This window comes from Dreissena polymorpha, chromosome 13 (genome assembly GCF_020536995.1).
Source record: "Dreissena polymorpha isolate Duluth1 chromosome 13, UMN_Dpol_1.0, whole genome shotgun sequence".
In the NCBI taxonomy this organism is placed as follows: domain Eukaryota; kingdom Metazoa; phylum Mollusca; class Bivalvia; order Myida; family Dreissenidae; genus Dreissena; species Dreissena polymorpha.
In genome coordinates, this window is record NC_068367.1 from 25,066,454 (window position 1) to 25,094,130 (window position 27,677).

Here is a 27,677-nt window from a genome sequence, read left to right on the forward strand (position 1 = left end):
ACAAAAATCATATGTGCTTATATGTGACACCTTATAGTTTTCCTTTCAGTTTTATCAATATCTTCTTAGGAGAGCTTTATTGACCAAATTACGTTTATATTACTATTTTCATAATTATTATTACAAAATTTAGCTAAATTATATCTAATAGCACTCAAGGCGGATGTTAGATACACTGAACATCGCCTGGTGGAACAAGACACTGAATTAGCGATACAACGACTTAGGTATTGTGCTGTTTTGCATTGTTTTGGCAATTGGTCACTTGCCTTTAATAAAGGACCTACTAATTGTATGTATACAATGAGAATGCAATACTGCTCCAGCAGAAGTTTCTTTATATCTATATGGCATTTTATGAAATTTAGGTATCCATTAAGTGATGTTAATTTTTTGTCAGAAATATTCATTTTAACATTTAGATTTTTGGATGGCATATCTTTTATCATTGAATATTGTATTACGGTCAATTTAATCACGACCCTTGTAACAAAACTCAATTTTTATACAATACTTTTCTCGTTGTGTTCTGTGAATTTTCATGAAAGGTTAAAGATTAAAGTCAGTGTAGGATACAATGATACAAGCACATTCATACAGTGGGTCAGATTGAAGTAAAATAAGTTTACATTCCTTATCGATATGCGTAAAAGAAGAAAAATAAAGAAAGCAAAGTGCATTGAATTATGTTTACCCCAATTTTGTAATAATGTGTAACATGTGTCATTTACAGAAAGCAGTCGTCTTAATTTACGTCTTTTGTTACCATTTTTCATATTGCCGTGTGAACATTTTATTTCTTAAACGTTTACTGGAAAGAGAAAAGGAATTTATCAATCAATATTTAAAATTATTTCCAAAATTTTATTAATAACCATTTAATCTAAGTAGGTTAGCTGTTTGTAAAATTTATTCAAAGTCCAACACGCACATTGCTTTAAATTGGTACTGAATTGAAATTATATTATCAACAATTAGTTGTTCCACAAATTGAACAGATATATTTGCTACGCTATGACCATTTTCATTAAAGTGTTGGTAAATAAAGTTGTTAAATGTATTTTTTTTTAATTTTATAGCAATGTTTTCTAAAACGTGTTTTAAGTGATCTTCCAGTCTGTCCAACGTAATGCCTACCGCAACAGGGTACATTTCAAGAAACGACATACACTACATGTTTAGAATTTCATAAGACATCTTATTTAATGTAAACTAAAAACGTGCGGTTAAAAATAGATAATATAATAAATGAGGACATATTCAAATACTGGCAACATAAACACTTTTTTGGGTTTCACGTTTTTATTGTAGGATACCGATTGCACGGAGCTTGATTATGCCATGAATTAGAACCGTGTTGTTTAGTATATCCAATACAACATGCTTGAAGTAAACTAATTTTGACTGTAGGCTTAGAACAAAGTAATTGTATATACTAAAACGGTCAATGAATATTATGTGCACTCGGAATTCTCAATGGGAAGAGAACAACTTTACTCTTTTTGTGTTATCAATTTGTCCATAGTATTATAATTTAGCGTATCCATCAATCATGTAGTTACATTAATTCAAGTTGCCGATACATTTGAAATAAGAGGGTAAAAAATAGGCCAAATATGGCCCACATGTTGAACGTCTCCGAGATTCTTTGTAACAGCATGTTCTTTGAGCAGATTATAAACTAACCTATATCTGTGTGATAAAGTATGAGTACACACTACAAAACATGCAATATAGTTAGTTGAGCTTATATAAAATGCCACTCTCTTAATTTTAGTTAAGTCAAAACATACATGTAAACAGGTTGTTAATGGGATTTCTAAGCATCAGAATAATGTTTTATTTATATGGCAATATCAACATTATAACATGTATGCCCTTATAGATAATGTTGTTTGCATCATAACGATATATTTATCCTCAAAAACTTATTTATAGAATAATTGATATTAAAGAAAGGTAAGGAACCTTTTTTGCGTACCTAATAGGTAGATACACAGTGGAGATGTTTTTGCTGTATGGTATTTATGCATGTACAGCGTAAACTTTTATTTCACAAAGGAAAGCGTTTTGTTTTCATTTAAGCGGTCGGACGTACAATTTGGGCGTGCATCGATGGACAAGAGGACAATTATAAAATACTGCAGTCAAATGCCTTATGAACAGAAACAACTTCATTCAGCTCGAAATACATTTGCTATATAAAAGGCGTACAATTACTCGACCTAACCCAAAGGAGTCCCCGTAAACATAACATTATAGTGATGTCAAAATTGTTTAAGATCATACTTAAAATAAGCTCCGTATCTGCGAGTATTTGTGTGTATGTGATGTTTATTTATTTTGCATTACGGCTTTGGTTTCATAATGTCCAATTTGAAACAATGTTAATAATAGAATAATAGTGATATTACTGTGTAAAAAGGTATTTTTAAGTAAAAGGCATTTAATTTGCTTTATTCCTGCAAAATACACACACAACACAATAGCTTAACAATATCTTAACGAGTGTCAATGTGTTAATTTGTAAAATGCCGAATATCTTTGAGATATGACTACTTACTTTTTTGACACCACTTATTTGTTTCAATCTCTAATACTGCTTCTAATGAAAATATATTGTATTGTGCAAAAACCTGATAGGCCGCACATTCAGATATGCGTATTGGATTAATTAAACTGTAAACATTAGTAAAATAATATTTACAACATTTCAATCCATCAAACACATACTAGAATATTCCTAATATATTCATAAAGAATGTACATGCAGCCATGTTGCCAGTATTTGCAATATGTTGTATTGCATGAATTGAATTTTGTATTAACTTGTATGCAATTGCTGACTTTTTTGTATAAAGACTTTCCAATAACTGACCCAAACGATTCTAAATAAAAGGGTAAGCTATATATTATTTTACAACACTGCAACTAATGTCTCAATACCATTTGACCTTGTCTCTGATGTGTTGACCTTAAAATCGAAAGGATTTTAGTAGCATGCTTAATTTGATGATAGTTGGTCGTAACATTCCCTGGATATACTGTAGGTTACCTCAAAAGCAAAATCGTACTTCCTTTCCTCCCGATTAATCAGCATTTTAACTTAGACGAGTTCTACGTGGGTAAGAAACTCCCTCCCCAACACACAAACAACCGATGCAATCAGCCTAACCCATCTGATGATCATTGTCATAGTTTTTCTAATGCATAAGCATATTGTATGATACACTGTCTTGTAACTTATAATTTAACCTCAAAAGCAATAGGCGTCATCCATTCCTTCCACTTAAGTAAAATAGATTCAAATAACGATGATCTAAGGTCAAAGTGTTTTATACACAAAGCAACAGATACATGCTACTTTAAGGTTCTTTGAAATTGATTGTGTTCGATAACATCATCAAAAAGCGTCATCCTCAGGATATATTTCTATATTTCTAACTTCGTCCGTCTCGAATTTCTGAAATGAATTATGCCTGCTCCCTAAATGACCCGTTGAAGGAAACAACTGCTACCCTATGTGAGAGTAGAGATGTTGTGTTGTTTTCAAGAACCAACCGGTTAACGTCGTTTTTAATGTTTAATACTTGAGTTCATTTGAAGACTGAGCATACTGCCCGTTTGTTAAAAAACAGATTTTTGTTGAAAGCAATAATTTAAAATACGATCATTCATATATGAATATGAATAAGTATATAGATGCTAGTTCTCGGCGCAACACGTGGGGACATTTACGGTAAAGGTAAAAATACAGCGCAAACTTGTTACAAAAACGCTTTGTTTACTTTTATGAAATACAAGATGGTGTGATTGTCATATTGAACCTCACTTGTCAAAATAAAGGGTAAATAAAAATCAAAGCTCTACATACAGGAGCATAACGGAATGTGTCAATAATCCCCTTTAATAAATACTCTCGCTACTTAATATTTCAGATTGTGTTCATGGTTTGTCATACTTAGATTTACTTTTTTGATTAGGTGACTAGAGGGGTGACTCTTGTAAGTTCTTTTGTTTTACTTTAAAGTCAGCTATTTTTCTTATTAACTGTTTATTGGATTTCACTACTAAGTTTATCTACTGAGAAAGAAAGAAAAATCATGGTGCAGCATTTACGACTTCCGTTGGTATTCTTGAACTGTTATGGTCTTTACTTCTCTAACTTGAGTCAATGTATTTATGTTTTTCGATTCCCTTTAACAACTATATTCAACGTTTAATGTATATGAAGTGGCTAAAATGATCGATCACTTCAATCGTAAATCTTTTCTATAAATAACTTAGTTATTACACATAGTTCATAATAACGATTGTACATTATTTGTAGTTCCATTCCTTGATTTAAATCTTTCACGCAAGTGACAAGTTCCTAATTGGTTTATCTTTCTAATTAATCCCAGGCTACAGGGTTGATTGTAAATATAGGAGGCAAAATAAACTATAAAATATAATGCATTTATGCATTTGTATTGGTAGCCGCTTAATAATTCTTAAAAAATAGAAAATCTCAGATAAAACATAGTATCCTATTATCACAGTCGAGATGAGTACAGTTGCCGCCTGGGAAACTAAATATTTTAATGCCTGGTTAGTTTTACCACTAACAATATAATACGATGTGTTCTTTGCAAATTTCAGATAAAATAGATGCTCGGCGTTGTATGGTTCCGGCGAAGAATCCATGGCTCGCGGCCTATCACGATGGTACCGACTTCCGTTCGGTAACACTCGGAACATATTTCGCGCACGAGCGGGCATCATATTTCAATGCTGACTGTCCGGAGGTCACTCTTAACATACATCTTTTTCGCAGAGTGAGCAACCAGAGGCGGTGGGTAACAAATCGGCTAGGCGTGGACTTATATAAACAGTCTTTCAATAATATGAAGTTAATCTGATCATCATAATAAGCGCTTATAGAGTGTTGTGTCGCCCAATGCCTGGCTGTAGGGCAGCGGCATGAAAAATCATGAATAACTACTTTAAACATTTCACGAGAAACGTATCTTATCATCGCGATAAGATCGCGGAGAGATGGATACCGCCATGGGCCAGGCTGTCGGTGCGATGAACAGAACACGCTGGTGTCGTCCAGTGCCTAGCTGGAGGGGAGAGTTAGACATACTCCACACTCAGCGATATGATTATTGTTAAGGAGGGACCATGTGGTTTAAAAGAGGGAACAAATAAAACACACTACAAATTACAGTTACCTCATGAATATTAAATAAACATACCACATGAGGGGTTGCTTTATTGCTAAAAACATCATTTGAATATGTGCACGAAAGAAGTGACAACGTTTAATGTTAGCAAACATTATGTTAGCATGTTTTCAAACAGATTATTCTCACGAGGTAAACATTAAATTATTATTTGATGATTTATTAAATCGCTCTTAGGACAATATGTAAGTATCGGTATATTTAATGTTTATCAATTTGAAAACCCGATTGAGGCCAATTTAAAAAATCGTGACGAGGCAGGCTACTTAACATGTTTATATCGGCCCAATACGAAGACTCGTCAATATTACTACCATGTAATCCAAAGCTGATTTTTGTATTTTCAATAGTGTAACTTACATTTTCGTCATATTTATGAACACGGGAATAGCAAACGATTTTAACAGCACTGTCGTAAATGGACAATATATTATATAAATCTCAAATGTGTTCTCATCCAGAACATATTCTTTTGAAATGTTTTTGATATAAAATTATAGAATGCGAAAACATTTTACACAATGATTGATCACAACTGATTTTCAGTCTTCAACGGTAGAAAGTGTCAACATTGAAATCAAATAAACGCATCCGCAAAGAGCAACTTATCTATGTGTACCCAGCCAGTGACGTAATGAGTCTATATTTAGCTATCGCGTTCTGTTCTAATCATGAGCGGTCAATCTAGGTAAACACTGACGGGTTCGTATACTCTGTATTGTCTCTGTAATGTTTAAGGACCTTAAACTGCCATTTAGATAAATAATGATAAACTATGTTAGCTACGAGAGATAAAGCGAAACATGTTACGTGGTTAATTCATTCTATAGTTATTACAATTACTTTAGTATTACCGTTAAAACAACACAAATAATATGCATTTATACTTTGCATGACTAACATTTAACAGACAGACATACATTTTATATTTGACTTGCATAATCTACATAGACAACATCACATGTGGATGGTATTGATATATGTCAATATGTATATTCGCAGAAAAATAGTGTCAACAAACATGAATATATACAAAACTAATGCATATTAACTGTGTCACAACTAATTACTTGTTCTATAACAACGCGATAAACTCATTATTCGGTCAAAGATTTCGCTTAATCAGAAGTCATAGGATTATTCTTAAAACGCCATAGTGTTTCGTTTCGTGTGTTCCAATGATCCGACAAACTTTAAAATGCTGAGTCTGAAATGTTTCATGTCTGTGACAAAATATCTCGATTGAAAAAACTAATTTGACACTAATAAACATTCCGCAAAGTTATAATAAATCCCTAGAACTCATATAGTTTAAAACAATCGTATTTGTATTGTTGTATTGATATATATATCGAGTCGCCCGCTTCGACTGTTATCTCCGGAAATATGTCCGTTGATATTAAGTGTTAACCAACGCACAGACACTGATCGCTTCGGCGATTCTGAATTCATTGATAACAATCGTATAATAAGCGAACAATAAATTAATATATTCACTTCGACTCACCATAGTAATAATCCGATTCTACCGTTAATATGAATGTTGAAACGTATATCCTTTTAGATGTATGCCTTTATTAAACAGTCAGCAACTTTGAGCCATCATGAAGTTGTTTTCTGAACTAAATTCCAAACGAAGTGCATATTTAAGAATTATTTAAATAACGCTTGCATATTCGTGAAATAATGACGATTTGAACCCCTTTAGTCAAGTAAATATTAACATATGATAATCTTGTCAAAACTTGGATTGTCTTATATGAGAGCATTTTTCTGTTAAACTACGGGTTACCTGTTTAGAACTCCAACAGCAAAAAAGACATGTGCATCATTATATTTATAGACATACCATTAACATGCAATTCGATCAGTATTCATTTCTTGAACATTTATATATAAATTAATATCATTGTGTATTGTAAATTAACGAAACAATTTAAATGTGTAGTTTCAATCCTGAAATAGACACAGTCATATTAACATGGGATAGTAGTACACCGTATATATTTAATTAATTGTCGAGATAATACAGTGTGTTATCAAACTTCATTCGTCCTTAAATCAACTGGCTTTTTATTGTAATTGTTCTGGTGAGATTCAGAACAATTATTGCAGAGTGAGTAAAGTCCAAATCCTTTACATTTAGTATGTCACTTAGCTGATAAATTAAATCGAATATTCGATTTATCATGAGGTGAGATAACTATTTTACGTCAACAATTAGACTTAAGGCTTGTCCTATGTGGATGATAACCCAAAACGCCCTGTCAATTTCCTACTATTAAACCTTGATATTTGTGTACAGTGCTATTTAACATGTGATCATTTCAAGTGATGAGCTGATGTGATCACATTGAAGATTGTTATAGTACTACCATATTATTAATAGTATCGGATTTTATCTACACGTTTATCATTTATAGAACAATGGGATGTTGAATCCATTGTACGTCGCCATAACACTTGACATACAGACGAATGTTTAATAATATTTGCCAATGCACACGTTCTAACATTATTGTGCATGTCTTTATATTTGGTTGGTTGATTTGCTAGCTGGCAAACTGAACTCAAGAATTACTTTATCCTCACATAATTCATAAGCTATAAGTAACCAATCAACTTAATGTTTAAGTAAATTGGCGTTAGGATTTAACTATTCGTTTCTTCAAAATGTTGTATACTTTTTTCGATTGATGTGACATGGAAGATGCACAAATGAGTCACTATCATCGAAAGCTGAAATAATGCTCAATTATTAATTTTTCTCTGTCAGTACATGGGGATACATAAAAAATGTTTAAGGTGTATCTTAATACGAATAACTGATATATCATCAACTGAGTTATCCTGTTCAAGTTACCTTGTGATGTTCGATTATTAATAATAACTCTCAAACGCTCGACATTACTGCATTTAATGAAAAATAATTATTTTGCTTGTACTTTAAAAGATAGAAGAGTCATATACAGAGCCATTCAACAATGCATTCAGGTTCTTGAGTAATCCTATTACAATGCAAATTATACATATTGACATCTTATTCTTCAGATAAAATATTATTGAGGGCATATATGAAGCGGCCCATTATACAACGATGATTCATGATGGACCTTTCGAAATAACAGTGTATTACGCACAACCAAAGAGTGATTCGTTTCAATGTATACATGTTCGTCTTTGACGCAATGAGGAGTTGATAAAAAGGGAAACAATTTGGTTTTCTTTAAATAACACCTAACACGGTACTGCATAGTCCTATCTTTTACACAATAGCGATCAACTGCAGAGCCTTCATCGCTTTGATTACTTCTGTTCTGGTAGATAATGGTGTATATCTTCAGATTGAAATGAATCATTACACATCACGTGTTTTAATTGTGTGTCCAGGTTTTTGGATTTATTTTTTGATGCGTATATGTACTGTGCTTCAATTAGTCAAGCTGAGAGAACGCGTTATCTTGTTTGAGTTTAAATGTGTGTTTATAGCACGTGCATTAAATGTGGTAGATACTTGTAAAACAATATATGGCTGATTTTATTTTTACGTTGACATATTAAATGAAATGAATGCAAATTTCAACTTCACGTCATAAAGTGATCCCGCCTCGACAGTTGCACAGTGCAAACGTAAACCTTAAACAGAAAAATGGAGAATGTGTTTGCTGAAAAGGACGTGAACACGGACTATTTTACTGACAACAATGCCACGGGATAGATGGTAGGCTCCCGTTTTCGTTTATTAAACTTCACAAAGGATCTCCGCTAAACAGAATAAAAGCATGGAGTGATTTTGGGATTATTAGTGGCAAAGAGGTTTGGATGACTGACGTAGCAGTTTTTTAGCTGGCCAGCGCAAGGGGGATTCAAATGAATTTAGGTTTGAAAGCGGAGAACTCATTTCTCGGATTTGTACTGGGAATAATGGATTGCTTTTGTTGACTGCTGTTTTCGTGCGCGGCTCCGGTGCCACGAGATGTGGGCTGGAAGCTATAGTGTTCGAGATTGCCCATGGTAGAAAATGGGAAATATATGCAACAAATCTCACAACAAATTACTCGCGAGAAGAAGGATCGGGAATATGCTGCGGCATATTTGGTGCGGCTGGATCATCGGGTATTAATCGCCTAGGATTTGCAATGCTTCGCAATATTAAACGGACTATTCAGACAAATGTATTGTACCCAAATCTAGAAATAACACGTGTTTCAACTAATCCAGAAACGATAGCTCACGAGAGTCTCAGCAACGGTACAGCTCGAGAACAGACCTTCCGTTTGAGTGGCTCAAAAACCGTTAACGTCTACAGAGAATGGAGTGTCAGCGCAACGTTGTTATCCTCTCTTAATATAGAAGTTAGATCTCCAGTGCCGGTGGTTGCAATTGGGGACGTTAAGACCACGTGGACTGTCAACAAGCTCCTACAGAAGCTCTTCATCGGCATCTGAAACAATCTCTTGGGACTGGCCGCTTGTATGTACGCCTAAAAGAAGTATTTATGGTAAAGTTACAATGTATTCCGACGAAATTAGCACGGACTATGAGGCTGATATAGAGTTGCAACTTGAAAATGGCAAGGTCTACCGTTACAAGGGGAACGGAAGATATAAAGGAATCAACGCGAGAATGGAAAGGATCAAAGTCAAAGATGCAGGAGTTTACGATGTACAGTAAATGTTCCACTGCACCGATATAATATACTTGTTTTTCCCTGTGTCGTGTATGAAACATGTTTAAACCATTTTTGAAACAACACATGTTGTATTATGCATACAGTTAAAATAAGTGTTTTCATCTTCAGAGCTTCGAAGTTCATCTAAAATGATTTGTACAATATGAACAAATACATAAAAAAGAACGAACATAACAGCACATAACTGTGTTACCCATAAACTTAACAGTTTTAAAATGAAATGGTTACACACAACACAGTAATTAACAAAGTGATTATTGAAGAAATGGTATACATCTAGTAATGGATGAACTTTAAATGTAATCATACACATGTTATTTCATAAAATATGTTTACATTGAACCAAGTTGTATAATTATCTTTGTAATAAATGTATTACGATCATAATTAAAATTATGATCGACAACAAAATATAACACTTTAAATCCGAATCACATACAATTTAATAAATTGTAACGTAATGTACATTATAATTGTACATATAATATATATAATAACATAATTTTTTCTCATTGTACATTATTGTGTTGTTATTGTCGTGTTATTGTTGTATAAACAAACTAATTTAGGAAATAGAATCTTCGGGTAGGATGTAATGAAATTTAAAAAATTGATTATGGAGATGTGTAATGTAATGGGTTATAATGAGTATATTACTTTTATGGGTTTATTTTATGAAAAGTCAATAGAAATATTTCAGTAATATGTAACGAACAGAAAACATAAGAATCGGGACTCGCAAAATACATATAAACAATTACTAAATACTTTAGGCGTTTATTTCATGAAAAGATAATAGATATATTTCAGTAATATCGTAAAAAACACATAAACAATTAGTAGATACATTAAGAGGGAAGACACGCGACATTCCGATGCGTAAAATATAAGAATCGTGACTCGCAAAATGCATCTAAACAATTAGTAAATACATTAAGCGGGGAGGACCGACATTCCGATACGTGTTCCAGGTGTGAATACAAATTGGCTTGTCAAATTAAATAGGGACCCGCGAGTACAGGAGGTGTAAAATCCGCAGGGATCATACATCATCTGTCTATATACGCCAAGATACACACGTTTGACGTCCATTACTTGATGACAGGCGTGGGTCACGAATTAGGCGAGTACATAACGGAATTGGTATAAATAACCCTCAAAATAGGCAGACAGGACCTCGCTTTCTCTTAGGAATTATTCATTTTGGTTATTTACCTTGACTTCGAAATTATTCTTTTTGACTATAAGTACAATTTTGGTGTTAGGGAATAGAGAAAAATAAAAGAAATATTTTAGACATCAGAGACTTGTTTTATTTTCACTAAGTACATTCGATTACGTGACACGTGTTTAACTGGTGCGCGGTGACAAGATCAACCGGAAGTACCACTTCTTTCACGGGCCAGAGGGAAGAAGACGTGCCGGACCTCCACAACGAACGGGCAAATATTCGGTGAGTGACTGACTTAATTTCCTATGGTTAATTATCTAAGATGGCAGATCAAGCGGTTCCACAATTCTTTCAAAATTTAAGCGAACACATTAGAGGAGTAACAAATGCTATCGGAACTCAAAGCGTCTCACAGGTAATTCAAACTTATGACGGAAATCCTAAAGAATACAAAAATTGGATCAAAAACATAGAGAAATATGGGGTACTTTCACGTTTGGCGGGGGATCAATTGAAGTTAGTAGCTTACCAATCTAGTAGGGGACTTGTTAGCGATTACATTCATAGGTATTTGACTGATTTTCCTGAAGAGTCATGGGCAACCTTAAAAAATGAACTTAAGATAAGATTCGCAGAAATCCAGGACCCTCATTATGCTCTCGCTCTCTTAAAAACAATCAAACAACAACCCGACGAAAATGTCTAATTATTCGCGGAAAGACTCCTGTCTTTATCTAGTGAAGCGTATGAAAATGTTGAGGATAACCTCGAGATAATCGAAAGTCAGTTAATTGGAACTTTCATTGACGGCCTGAGACATGATTATTTACGCCTTAAATTAATGCGAGAAAATCCAACTACTTTAGCGTTAGCAGTCAATTCCGCATTAGCCGAACAAAATATAAGAGCAAGATTCGAATTAAGGTCACATTTGAGTCATAATCAAGTTCAAACACCACTTAATAGAGCTGTTCCCATGGAAATCGATCATTTGAGACCATCAATCACTTGCAGGTATTGCAAGAGACAGGGTCATGTTATACAAGACTGTAGACGTAGGAAAAACGAAATAAATGCATACACGGTAGGTCAAAACAGTTACGCACGTAAGAACGAATATGACAAAAATTGGAAAGAGAAAATAGACTGTTGGAATTGTGGAAAATTGGGACACTTCAGTAGAGAATGTACTCAAAGAAAACCATACCTTAATAAAAAAAACTAGGAACGTCTTACCAAAAAGGGGTCTATGGTAACGACGGAAACGTAAAGACGTATAATATTGCTTTGTGTGGAAACCCAAATTCTTGCCTCATTTCAATAGGAAATTGTAAATTTAGGAGCTTGATAGATTATGGTGCGGAACTTTCCGTAATTAGTAAAAGAGCTTATGATCTATTAAAACACAAACCACCACTTAAAATGACAAAAATTAATCTAAAGGCGGTCGATGGTAACTCGCTATACGTTCGTGGGAATGTAAAATTAAAATTTAAAATAGGGAGTATATATATTGAACATCCATTTTTTGTCGTTGAAAACATTAATAGGAACGTAATACTAGGGAGAGATTTCTTACAAGATAACGGTGTCCGTTTATACTTTGATCTAGGATGTTTAAGAATAAAAGATTGTTATGTACCTCTGGAAGAAGATGTACACCTTTCGATAATAGCGAGGCTAACTAGACATACCGTTCTTAAACCACAAACTGCATATAGACTCCTTGCCAAGACTAAAAGAAACGGCTTACGCTCAAATGAAAATTATGACTTTACTGGAATAAGTAATTCTTTCTTTGATAACGAACCCGGTTTAACAATCGTTAACTCAGTAGTCAAGGCAACGCGTGATCGTAAATTCCCTATTCTAATTATAAACAATACCCATAAAACGATTAGACTAAAACGTAATAGTCCCATAGGCCAACTTCAATCTATCCAAGATAATGAAATATGTTCTATCGAAAGCGTTATCAAAAACAATACACCCAAATCAGGCTTGTCTAAAGATGAGATCCTAACAGATTTACATGTCGCTGGAGATCAAAAAGAAAATATTCTTCCAATACTCTTAAAACACAGAACTCTCTTCGCAAGAAATAATTTAGAACTAACACAAACTACAGCGATGGAATTTAACATCGATACAGGGGACCATCCTCCCATTAAATTAAGGCCGTATCGAACACCATTAAACAATAAGGTATTCATAGATAAAGCTATTGACGAAATGTTAGCGGCAAACATAATAAGCCCATCAAGAAGTCCGTGGAGTTTCCCTATTGTTTTAGTAGACAAAAAGAAAAATAACCTTGATTCAAATAAAGATCATAAAGAAGAGAAAAGGTTTTGCGTCGATTTCAGACAGCTTAACAAAATTACAAAACCAATTGCTTATCCATTACCATTAATCGATGATATATTGGCGTTATTAGGGAAAAGTAAATATTTCACCAGTTTAGATTTAATATCGGGTTATTGGCAAATACCTATAAAAGAAGAAGACAGAGAAAAAATGGCTTTTGCTTCAGGGTTTAGGGGTCTATTTCACTTTAACGTCATGCCATTCGGTGCGTCTGGGGCGGGATCGATATTTCAAGAATTAGCTAATAAAGTACTTAAGGGTTGTGAAGGATTCGCCGTAGCATATTTGGAAGATATTCTAATATTTTCACCTGACTTACAATCTCATCTATCACACGTAGATACAGTACTGCAAAGTCTCAGTAAGTATAACCTTAAGCTTAAACTATCGAAATGTCAATTCTTACAAAGAGAGACTAGATACCTAGGCTTCATTATAGATCAAAACGGTATAAGGCCAGATCCGTTTAAAGTGGAAGCGATCCGACAATTCCCTAGGCCAAAGTGCGTACGCGATGTACGATCTATCTTAGGTGCAGCGGGATTTTATAGGAGATTCTGTCCGTCGTATTCAGAAGTAGTAGAGCCTCTCATTTATCTCACGAGAAAGAATGTCCCATTTACATGGTCAAAACAATGTGAAGATAGTTTCTTACAATTAAAAGACTCATTCACGCAATTTCCTTACCTTTCCTATCCGGACCCGAATAAAGGTTATATTCTGTATACAGATGCTTCGGATAAATGCATTGGATCTTGCCTAACTCAAAAATGCGGGGATAATGAAACCGGAGATTATGTAGGGGAAAAACCGATATTCTTTCTATCACACCGATTAAACCCAACACAATGTAAATATAGTACTATTGAGAAAGAATGTTACAGCATATTTTACAGTCTAAATAAATTACACCATTATTTACACAACGCCGAATTTGTTATCAAAACGGATCATCGCCCGTTAAAATTCCTTCTTGAATCTCCGATGCAAAACAAGAAAATACAATTATGGGCCTTAAGTATAGCAGGTTACAATTGCAAAATTGAGTATATATCGGGAAAAAAGAATATAAGTGCCGACTTTCTAAGCCGACCCCCAAACACCAAAATAACGAATGACCGAGACGAACAAACGGAAATAGAATTAGATATTAACGATAAACATTATACGATTAGTTCGGAAATAAATGGACAAAACCAGACGCGCGAAATTATTGTAATTGACTCTACGCATATCGATCACAGACAAGTAATTGATAATAGCACGATCCCACAAACGGTTATAAATAACGAGACAATCGAACCCGATAAAATAAACGATTGTAACATGGAAATTGAACAAGGAAAAGACCCACACATATCTGAGATTAAAACGAGATTAAAATTAGGGAAACAAAACAAACACGAAGATGATAAATTTATTATGGTTGATGGGATATTATACTATATATCGAGCGTCGATGAAGAACCTACCTTTAGGCTTTTTGTACCTAAACACCTGACAGGTTTAATTATTAATCAATATCATGACGAAAATGGACACGGTGGTTCTCAAAGACTTTTTCATACCATAAAAGAGAAATATTATTGGCCTAAAATGTTCAAAGAATTGCATGATTACGTGTCGAAATGCATTGTCTGTCAAACTAGAAACTTGAAAGCAATTAAAGCTCCCGTATCATCAGAAACCGCAATACCACCATTCCCTTTCTCGGTCGTTTCCATAGATATATGCGGACCATACCCAACAACGCTTTCCGGAAATAGATATATAATATGTTTCGTGGATCAATTTTCAGGATATATAGAGGCGTTTCCGTCGCCGGATAAATCTTCTGATAGCGTAATTCACCTGTTAGTAAATGAGATTTATTGTCGTCATTCATGTCCCATAAGGATAATTACCGATAATGGTAAAGAGTTTACTAGTACGGTGTATACAGAAACATTAAAATCCATGAATATCCAACATGTCAAAACGTCCACATATCACCCGGAAGCTAACGGCAAAAATGAGCGCTCTCACTCGACTATGAACAATATACTATCAAAACGCGTTCAAGAAAACGTACAACAATGGGATTTACATTTAAACATGTCTTTGGCAGCTATGCGATTTTCCCATTTAGAGACATCAAAACATTCGCCTTTCTTTTTAGTATTTAACAGAGACCCCATTCTTCCAATAGACAATTTGTTAAAACCTAGGCGTAAATATCACGGTGAAGATTATCATAAAATAATATTAGAAGAACAACACAAATCATTTAAAAAAGTGTGTGCACAAATTCAAAAATCTAAAGATAAACAAGCCGAATATGCGAATAAAAATACAAAAGACATCAAATTCGAAATTAACGACCCCGTTTACTATTAGAACTTACACCGTACAAATAAATTAGACAGTAAATGGAGACCATATTATCGTATTATCGAACAAAAATCACCGTTAACATACGTAATAAAGAATCAATTAGACAACTCAACTATTAAAGTTCATGCTGACCAAATAAGACATGCTAATATAAATGAGTGGCCTATATCAAATACTAATATGGGACGCCCCATAAGGAAAGCAAATTTAGCTTTTGCCGAAAATAGTGAGTCTGATAGTGATTTAAGTAAATCAATACAAGGATTACCTATCATTACTAGGCAAACCCGCCAAATTCGGGACAATTCTGACGAGGAGGAAGACATCCCTTTAGCGGAATTGCAAAAACATTTACGAAAAAAAACAATTCAAATACAATGCGTCAAACTCTAGCGAATCTGACACGCGTCAATACGATAGGGCTGAACAACAATATCCGCCCCCACGTCAATCGGACACCGATTCGACCGATAATCACATGCAAATTGATGAAATAGCTATCAAGCACAAAAAAAAATCCATACGACAACGTCAAAGATCTAATAAATCTATTAAGAAAGTGATTTTCACGTGCCTAGAGGCAATAGCTGATCATATGTAATATTTACCGTAACGACCACACGAGCAACGTTGACGTCTATACGCTTGAATGACCCCAAGTTATGTAAATAGCATTTAGTTAGTAACCAAATCGGATAATATACTTCTTCTTTGTAATATTTCAGATGATGTTGCCATCATTTGTTTTGATATTATCGTTGCGCATGATCGGGGGACTTGAGATTAACGAAAATGTTATATTTCAAAAAGTTAACGAAGTGTCTGTGACCAGAGCTCATTGGCAAATAGCCCTACTTCTCGATACCACCGTCTTCTCTACATTTCTTACCCAACTTGAAACAAGACTAAATGATATCACAAATACCACGAAAGTCATGATGTTCCAATTCAAACGTAATGATCTACTTTTACAAACGGACGCCTTTGAACAATCATTAGCACAACTCCATACGGAAATCGAATACATCCGTTCTGACCATGACAACGTACTTGACAGTTATCTAGATTATAAAACGCTCAGTCATACCCAGAAACGCTCATTGTTACCCCTAGGCGGATTATTTAAATTTCTTTTCGGCACAGCTGACGATTCTGACATCCGTAATATTCAAACGCACGTTAATCAACTTCAAGAAAGCCAGAAAACTATTATCCATGTGTTACAAAATAGTTTATCCATTCTCAATGTTACCCAACAACACATAACTGAGAATCGCCACTCCATTAACACTCTGATATCTACCCTCAGACAACTTGACGAAAAAATCATGCACACATATGAACGTTTACAGGCAATAACCCATGCTGTTCAAGATTATACGGTTAATTACAACTCCCTGAAGATCATGATTGATGAATTACGTCAGGCTGTTTTCCACGCATCACTATATCTAGAAACTTTTAAAGGACAACTTAATATGCTCAGCACTGGCAAACTTTTTCCATCTCTTATTTCATCTATTCACCTGAAAGACGTACTATTAGACATTGCGACAAAATTGCCTAATAATTTACAACTACCAACTAATCCCAAGACCGATCTATGGCATTATTACCAATCTACCGTAACGACCGTCATAATGTCACCTACTACTATTATTATTACAATGGACATCCCTCTCCTCGAGATAGGAGCTTCCTTCGAGGTATATGAAGTATTCAATTTCGATATGCCCTACTCACCCGCTAACGAAACTATCAATCACAATAAGATCCACTATAACATGTCCGCTAGATACGAACTTGAAACTAAGGGCTGCTTGATTGATCAAGCGCGAAATCACTACTGCCTATTGACAAATCATGAACTGAAAACTTGTCAAGCGCAACGTACATGTGACGTACAATCTCCATTCTACCAAGTGGACATGTCTAAATTATGCGTCATAGCCATTATGATTAACAACACTCAGCACATAAAGGATTATTGCAAGGTGATCATACACCCTAACACCGTCTTACCTGATGCCAAATATTTAGGATCTGGTAACTGGGCGATAGTCTCTAGACAAGACCTACGCCTCGTGACGATATGTCAAGACCATTCCCAAAATAAAATATCCGCTCGCGCCATCGCTCCCATAGACATTGTTAATGTACCCATGAACTGTCGCGCATACAATGAACACTTTACATTAAATGCTTGGTACATTAACTCCAGTCAAACCCGGCTTCAGACCGACAAACTCGACTTACCTACCTTTAGGGGTTCTTCCATTTGGAAACCATTCCATACCTCTCTCGTTAATTTCACTAAAACCGAAATGCCTCATGAACTATCAAACATCAAAGAAATACCTATGGAAGCTTTAATAACAAAACTGCAGAGTATCAGACAATTAAATGACATTGACACGACATCAGGTGACTTCCCATTATGGGGTTACATTATCATAGGTGTGGCGACCGCTCTGAGTTCTGGTGCAGCACTCCTTATTTACTGTAAATGTAAACGTATGACCCGATCTAATCGTCCCATAATTACCCAATTCCGATCTGCCAACGATGATATGCACCTGGGAGAAATCAGTCCCCCGGGTTATGTGGGCGTGGCTTCCTGTGATGTGGCGCACGAACCTCTCGTGTCTGAGGTCAGAAAGCCCTCAGCATCCCCGCAACGACCGAGAACATTGTCATCCCTATACCCGTCTCTACGAGGGTGACAAACCCTTCCAGACGACGACATCAGGATGATCCTTGACGATAAAAACTTGTCAACAACATCATTATCTAACATTTGATCCAAGTTGTGAACCATAAACAGCACCATGGGCTGTTTACTGGATATTATCTACTATCGTCAATAATGAACAGAACAATATACTTGAAAGGACTAAAATCTACGAACATTGTTTAGTGCACTACTACATCGATCGATATATCACCCGTATTCGTCTATTGTGACTGTATATATGTGTTGAACACTCGTATAATCTTCAAAGAACGTTTGGAATATGTGTTATTAAGATGTTGTCTATAGTTAACCAAGATGCGTTGAACACTCGTATAATCTACAACGAACGTTTGAAATATGTGTTATTACCATATTGTATATAATTTACCAAGACTAATGTCAACACCATGAACTGTATCTAACAATGATTTTTGATTCCACGAGTAATTCAATCGCAGAGTCAAACCAACCACTACAAGAACTCTACCAGCCGCTGCCGCCAAATCTACCAGAAACCCATCATCCGCTGACGCCAACTCTACAAGAACAACATTGTTCGCTGACACCAAACTTCACAAACTTTATCGTCTGCCGACACCCAGTCTACAGGAGCTCCATCGTCCAATATCACCCAGTCTACAAGACCTCCATCATCCGCTGACGCCAACTCTACAAGAACAACATTGTTCGCTGACGCCCAGCTACACTAACTTTATTGTCCGCTAAAATAACCTACAAGAACTGTGCTGTCCACTGACAAAACGGATATAAACATTTCCTTATTTTATAACTATATATTTCATTTATTAACCATGTACCTCGTTGACCTCTTTGTACACATTACTTTTTGGATTACTAATTCGATTTTCTTTCAATCCAATCATTTTTTAGATTCTACAAAGAATTTAATTTTCAATCGCCAGTTTCCATTACTTTACCTATTAAAGAAAATCAATTAGAAGAAATACATTATTTTATAACTACATTTGAAAAAATGTCCACCCTTGAACAAGAACATAATGTTTCAATTTTTACTTATATGATGAGATCTGGCGAAATTCAAGTGGATACATTGATTTTCTTGATTACGTATTTCAACACACCTCTTCTTCATCAACAGATGCTCAACCATTTAACAAATGAAGAACACATTCTCAATTATCAAATTTGCAAAGCAATATTCACGTACTACGGCATTGACTCTAAAGAATCACTACAAAAATTCCGCCGATTAAAATATTCAACATCCATCCCAAACAAAATACGCAACATGTCAATCGCCACATTCGCTCAATCAGATAACACTCAATTGCATAACCGCATCCAACAATATTTCACTCAAGGCCACCAACGTCAAAGACGTTATCAATTTTTATCAAAACTTTTATGTAAGTTCTGTTCACAACATAGCATAGCAGCAGTACAAACACCTTGCTGTAAACTTAATTATCATCCAACATGTGGCACACCATACAGAACTTTCAACAACGCACATGTTTGTCCATTTTGTTTTACACAGTTGACATTACCAGATATAGCCCTCATTCATGCATCAAATCAGTTACCACACATACAGAGATGCAGACAAATACTACTAGACAACAAACAACGTAAACTTGGTAATAGACATTAAAAAAAAAAAAAAAATCCAATCTATTTACTCATGATTATATTGTATTCACTCAGTTACAGTACTGTCACAACTCATATTTCGTATGTTTATATAGTGCAATACATGTCATGTTACTTCTCGAACCTCTTAATATGTTAAATCATTACATCATAACAGGAAATATTTTGGAATCTCGTTGGTTCAGAGTAATACAATATCTTATCTTCGTACAGATCTCATGATTAAATTTTTGACATTATCATAATTTTTTCATATCATGAAATAAGAAAAAATTCATTTGAAAGAGTGAGTTGTGTAACGTAATGTACATTATAATTGTACATATAATATATATAATAACAGAATTTATCTCATTGTACATTATTGTGTTGTTATTGTCGTGTTATTGTTGTATAAACAAACTAATTTAGGAAATAGAATCTTCGGGTAGGATGTAATGAAATTTGAAAAATTGATTATGGAGATGTGTAATGTAATGGGTTATAATGAGTATATTACTTTTATGGGTTTATTTTATGAAAAGTCAATAGAAATATTTCAGTAATATGTAACGAACAGAAAACATAAGAATCGGGACTCGCAAAATACATATAAACAATTACTAAATACATTAGGCGTTTATTTCATGAAAAGATAATAGATATATTTCAGTAATATCGTAAAAACACATAAACAATTAGTAGATACATTAAGAGGGAAGAAACGCGACATTCCGATGCGTAAAATATAAGAATCGTGACTCGCAAAATGCATCTAAACAATTAGTAAATACATTAAGAGGGGAGGACCGACATTCCGATACGTGTTCCAGGTGTGAATACAAATTGGCTTGTCAAATTAAATAGGGACCCGCGAGTACAGGAGGTGTAAAATCCGCAGGGATCATACATCATCTGTCTATATACGCCAAGATACACACGTTTGACGTCCATTACTTGATGACAGGCGTGGTTCACGAATTAGGCGAGTACATAACGGAATTGGTATAAATAACCCTCAAAATAGGCAGACAAGACCTCGCTTTCTCTTAGGAATTATTCATTTTGGTTATTTACCTTGACTTCGAAATTATTCGTTTTGACTATTAGTACAATTTTGGTGTTAGGGAATAGAGAAAAATAAAAGAAATATTTTAGACATCAGAGACTTGTTTTATTTTCACTAAGTACATTCGATTACGTGACAAAATAACGGAAATATTCCGAGTTATATATTCACTTTACTTTACATTTAGGCAACATTATCATAATGACTTTCTAATAAAAACTATACAGATTTTTGGAATATATCTCTTATAATATGAACTTGTCCACATATTTTTTAAATGTCATCAAATTCAGGAAAACGCTACCACACTTGTATTGCGCAAAGCATTTTTTAATTTTGAAATTAGGAATACAAACGCTTACTTTGTACACAAAATATTTTCTAAATTTTCGAGGATTAGCGTTACAAAAGATTTAATACTTTTGTGGTTTCAATTAATGATTTTTCAATATGATAACATATTTGTAAGATTTATCTTCTTCATTAGTATTATTTTACTTGTATAAACATGTTTTAAGATGCAAACAGTGTATATATGCTATTTGTAATCGATGTCAATGATCTGAAAAACACTAATCTTACCAAACTGTAAATACGTACATGTATATTTTATAAATTCATTCACGATTTGTGGTGTAGCTTTGTAATTGAAAATTTTAAAAGATGTATAATCGCTTAGTACAAAGATGCATTTCGATGATTTAACAGAAATCTGAACAAAGGGATGCCAGGTTCGATATTCCCTCAACCCAGCTAGCTACACTGGACAATTTTGAGTATGTTCCCTCAAAAGTCTGAAGCTAGAAAACATCGTTAGCATACGCTTGGATTGTTTCCTATAGTTCCGGTTGTGTTCGTGCATGAAATGCACGAAGTTGTAACCATATTTGTGTTAAAGGCCGCTTTTGCAATTTATTCAAATTTTGAATGAATCAAGCTAAACCTTGACTTTGGGATAATCATAATGTAAAAGGTTGACGAACATAATAGTCTGACGGACGCAAGCTTGTACACACGCATGAATGTGCGCTCAAACAAACACACACACACACGCACACACAAAGCCAACCACAAAAACACAAACGCGCGGACGCATATAATTTCTGTAGCTAAACGTTTTATGCGAGGGTATAACAACAGGCTATAATGTATTTCGCGTAGCCAAGTTAAAACGGCGTTTAGGTTATACATTGCTAGAGTATTAATTAGCTGGTTGGAGGTGGAGATGAAATTCTGCTAGAGACGGATTTATTTGCAGCTTTGTACAAGTTGACGGACATCAATTGCTAAAGAGTTGACCAGGTAATCTAGCTTTGACCGAGCTTGACTCAGATTCAAACATTCCGTGTCAATTGCTTACATAATACGTTACAAGAGAACGAATCATCCATCAAGCGCATGTATGCTCACATGCCATGAAGAAAAGTCAGTTTAGGGAAAGTTTAAGCAATTGTATAACGTTTATATGGTTAAACGACTATCGAGGTTTATATTTTATCATTACAAAATGTATCAAGATAACTCCCGATAGTGTTAAATTCCTTTATATAGCTTAAGAAGACATCTTCGTTCGACTTTGGTATATCTAGAGATTATCTGAGATTATTCTCATTAAGCAACAAGAACAAACTTTAAACAAGTTCGCTTATATCCTTACTTGGTAGACAATGTTCGTTTGATTGTGATTTGAAATCAAGGTTTAATAGTGTTTTTTTTTACTTGTAAGGCGCATATCCACCGAATTCAATGTTTATTATGAAGTACACGTTTGTTGCAACCACATAGTAGTGTTCGTAAATAACAATTATATTTCGTGATTTCATGTCATAGGTCTCCTAATATGGCTTATTATGAATTTATTTCTTCGCCATCGAAATATATGGTATGGTTTTATTTGATTAAGACTCAGTTTTCTTCTTTCACAATCAAATCACACTTTTAGAGCCGCGTCATGCAATAAGTTTCTTATACGGCCAGCGTTGGTACAGCCCATCTTGCACGACTGTACAGGATGGTCAGCAGGTGCGCTTTCCGCTATAAAATCACACATGGTTTCGTGGTCTCAATAGTTATCTCCTGACAAGACTGCGCAGGCTGGACTGAAGCCGCTTATAGCATAATACTTTTTTCTCGCACGACGCGGCTCGTCACAAACCTAATTGAGTCTTGTAAATGGAACATCTAACCACGATACATTTTGGTAGCCTAATAGGGCTTTAAATAACGATTTTTAGTAGACATGCTGTCACCGTACGTAACACAAGCTGGCTTAGCTGAATTGTAAATTGAACGAAGTTTCTCTTATCATGACACTATGCAATCTCGGTATTTTGTCTCACTTTACAAATAAGAGACATTAACCGGTTTTCATTGATTGTTATCCCTAAAAGTCATGTTATTTTATATCTTGAAAGTAATATTGTGTTATCTACATTATAGGATTATTGATCGTTCGTTATGTCTTCCCTTGACAATTTACTGGTCGAGCACTGACAATGAGATTCTGCGAGATCCTATGTAACGCGAAATCGTAAATGAGCCAATATTGGTATTTATATGTCGTATGACCATGCAAAGAGTCCGTATTTCCCTACGCTAAAAAGTGTTCCATCCTCATCGCTAAAAAAGCGCAGTGTTTCGGCCAATGTTCTGGAGGATTTCTCTAAAATCAGCCAATGAAATATTCGGATTTATTCATCTGAAAATTTACCCAACATTAACTAGGCTGTTTATCAAGGTCATTCACGGTTAAATGCTACCTAATATTTTGACTTAACATTAGGTTTACAAGTCCAGTTAGGCTGATCGAACACGTAATGAAGAACATGTATAAGGAATTCCAATGTATGTTGGACTCGATTTTTGGTTAAGCTCGTCTTTTTAAAAAAAGTCAGTGACATCATCCAATATTTGCAGAGAAATAATGATCCGGATAGCACGTAAAAAATTATGAACACCAAACCATTGTAAGATACTTTCAATGGTCCGTCACTGGCAGTCGATATGTTAACGCGGACGAATGCGAAAGTCCTATTGAAAGTTTCACATAATTCCATCTGGCAGTTGCCCATTTAAATAGGACGCAGAGATAAGTTTGTATTTCCAGCGAATGTGGATAGTAGTTTCGTAATGATCGAACTGAAATCGTGGACAAAAATGCCATTGTTTGTCGTTTCAATTGTTGTGATATGTATTAAAACTAGGGATGGCATCGAATACCAATATCGGTATTCGAATGTTCGCAAATTTATTCAATCGAATATTCGAATATTCGCATAAAACGGCTGGATTGATTTTACCTTGTTATTTGTTAATTCCCATTGGTTTGTAAGTTATATCCGTTTGCTAAATACGAGGCTGTTTATAAACGTTGCTATCGAATAATTGTATCGCTGTCGACTAAAACTATGACCGATACTGTGATCGGGCACAAATAGAATGAAAAACATCGTGTCATAGGATTTTATTTTTACAATGATTTCACAGATTTGAAGCAGACCGCGCATATGTAAAACTAAGTTTACACACATTACACGTTGCGGTCTTCTTATCCACAGACCGTGTACAGTATTCCATACTGCAGAAGGGGCTGGTGGCATTTTCAGATTTGAATTATGATTCCTTGATGATTGTTTAATTTATATCATCTGTTACTTTTGAGTAATTCACATATTTAAATGTCTGTTCAAACTGTGATCACAAAAACTAAATAATTATTGGCAAGTAAATTGAAGCCCTTAATTCGTACCTAATTGACAAACAACAGTTCGGGCCCTTTCTTATAGTAAGTATATTGCATTGCGCGATTTGAGTAATTCACACATTTTAATGGCTGTACATACTGTGATCACAAAACTTAATTATTTTTCGCCAGTCAATTGAAACCGTTAATTGGCACCCCATTGGCAAACAACAGTCGGGGCCTTTCTTAGAGCGTGTATATTGCATTGCGCAATCAACACTGATACGGGCCGCGTTATCAGTTTGACACGAAGAACGTCACGTAAAACATGTTACTCCAAAGTAAATGCGGTTGCTGTTTAGTAAGCGGTTCGCAGGTCATTAAATACTGGTGAAATTAGGTTTGGAAAAAAATGCGAATATGCGAATATCATTTTTATTATTCGAATGCTGACCATTCAATCGAATATTCGATTATTCGAATAATTTTGCCATCCCTAATTAAAACGTACATGTACGCTAATATTTGTTTTCATACGCAATTTGATTTAATAAGACAAAAAACATTAACTTAACCATATAGTTCCTTAACAAAATACAATGAATTATGTGATTAGCAAGCACAAATATAAACGCCTTTATATAAAGTCGGTTAAGTTGATTTTCTAGATGCGTCAGTTAAATAAATATGTGAGACATTTATCCTTACACGGAACGCTGTCAATGCGGATATTCATTTACATTTATCACATTCAAGTCACTAACAAGCGTCATACTATAATTTTTAACGTTTTTTGACGATGCTAACAGCATCGCCCAAGGTATCATAATCGTAAAAAAAATTCTCACAATGGCGACCTATGTAAAAGACCGAGCCAGTCCGATTGAGATTACTCGATTTTTCAGTTACTTCCCTTTTGCATTCGCCACTGCGTAGGAGATTGCTCGTCATTGATTACATTCTCCTAGCAGAGTTGTCGTTCGTGTTTCAATATTCAACAATGGCCGCCCCCATGAGAGTCTCGAGTCAAAACTTTCTTACTGCATAACTTGGCTTGTTTCGCTATTTAGAAGCTGTCATTTATGATATATGAATTATTTATTCACTAAATCTCCGCTAATGACAACAAAGGATGGAATTCGAAGGATATATTCGATGTGAATGGATCACTTTCTATGGCTTCGCCCATGAGAGACTTGATAACACTCGTGTCAAAATTTCTTACAGCTTAAATCGGCTTGTTTCGCTTTTTAGTAGTGCAACAATTAATGGAATTCGAAGGATATGTTCAATGTGGATGAAGAACTTTCTGAATCTCGACAGTTTGACAAGGCAAAACTGGCATACTGATGATACTGGTATTTTTAGTTATCAATTTAAGTCACATTTTGCTTTATAAATTTTGTTTTAGCATTTTGCGACTTATTGAATGGCTATGATACCCGATATCAACATGTCATATGGGATTTGCATATCACCAAGCTGTCCTGAATACAACATTGAATACAAACTCTTTAATCAAATTACTGGTAAGTATGAATTCTTTCTTCTTTCTATTTAAGTAGTTGATGTCATTACAGTCCAAATAATTAGACGTAATTTACCGTTTAGTCCATGTATATTGACCTCATATTTATAGGATTAGATATTATGTTAAAAGGGGCCTTTTCACAGATTTTGACATGTTTTGAAGTAAGTCATTAAATGCTTTATATTGATAAATGTAAACATTGGATATTAAAAGCTCCAGTTAAAAATCCAGAATAAAATTCTTTAAAAAAAAGTAGTCCGCAGCAGGGCTCGAACCAGTGACCCCCTTAGTCCTGGAGTAAAAATGCATTAGCCTGCTCGACTATTCTGCCAAGTATAAATGGTTGACGTATTTTATACCTAGTATAAGCAATCTTCGTAGTTTCACACAATTAAACAACAACAACATAACTCTCCAAATTATTCAATCGTTTCGCGTTGCAACGCTTTATAATTTTTAAATCGTTAAAAGATGCATATAATGGCTAAATTAGACCATGGTAAATGTTCAGTAATACTGTTTCCTAAAAATAACATAACTAAAACGAACATTTGCAAATCCGATACAACTTTTTTCAATTTTTGTCAATTTACCAAAACGTGAAAAGATTCCTATAAAGTTAAATGAACCATATCCCAGTAAAAGAGACATTGAAGCGATTGTGGCCAGTTTAGATCCAATTCAGCTTGCAGTTGCTTGAAAGCTGTTTGCTTAATAGCGGTTTTCTGACAATGACAAATAGTTAAATTGGATACTGATTAGACTGCCCTTTTCCTGTGACCTGGCTAATTAAATTCAGAAACCTGGTAACAGTTTAACGTTAATGTAACCAATGTGTCAGACCAGGGCCTGGATTTTGAAATCTAGGACATGCATGGTCAGAAGATGTCATTAAAGATTATACATTTTTTCAAAAACATACAAATGCATACAAATATAAATAGTAAAATGCACTAAGTCAGAAGGCATTTGACTTCGGCTGGTGCCTTGGCACACCAGGTGTTTCGGTTGCAATAGTTTAATGGACTCACTCCTTGGATGTGTAGTTACATTATTTACAGTATATCAAACAGTATTTAGCATGAACCAATGATTTTTTTAAACATAAATTATTGATGTAAAATGCTTGAAGGAATAATATTTAAGGTTTAACTCTTTCAGTGCTGAAACCGAATTTTAAAGGTCTTTGCAAACAGTTTGGATCCAGATAAGACGCCA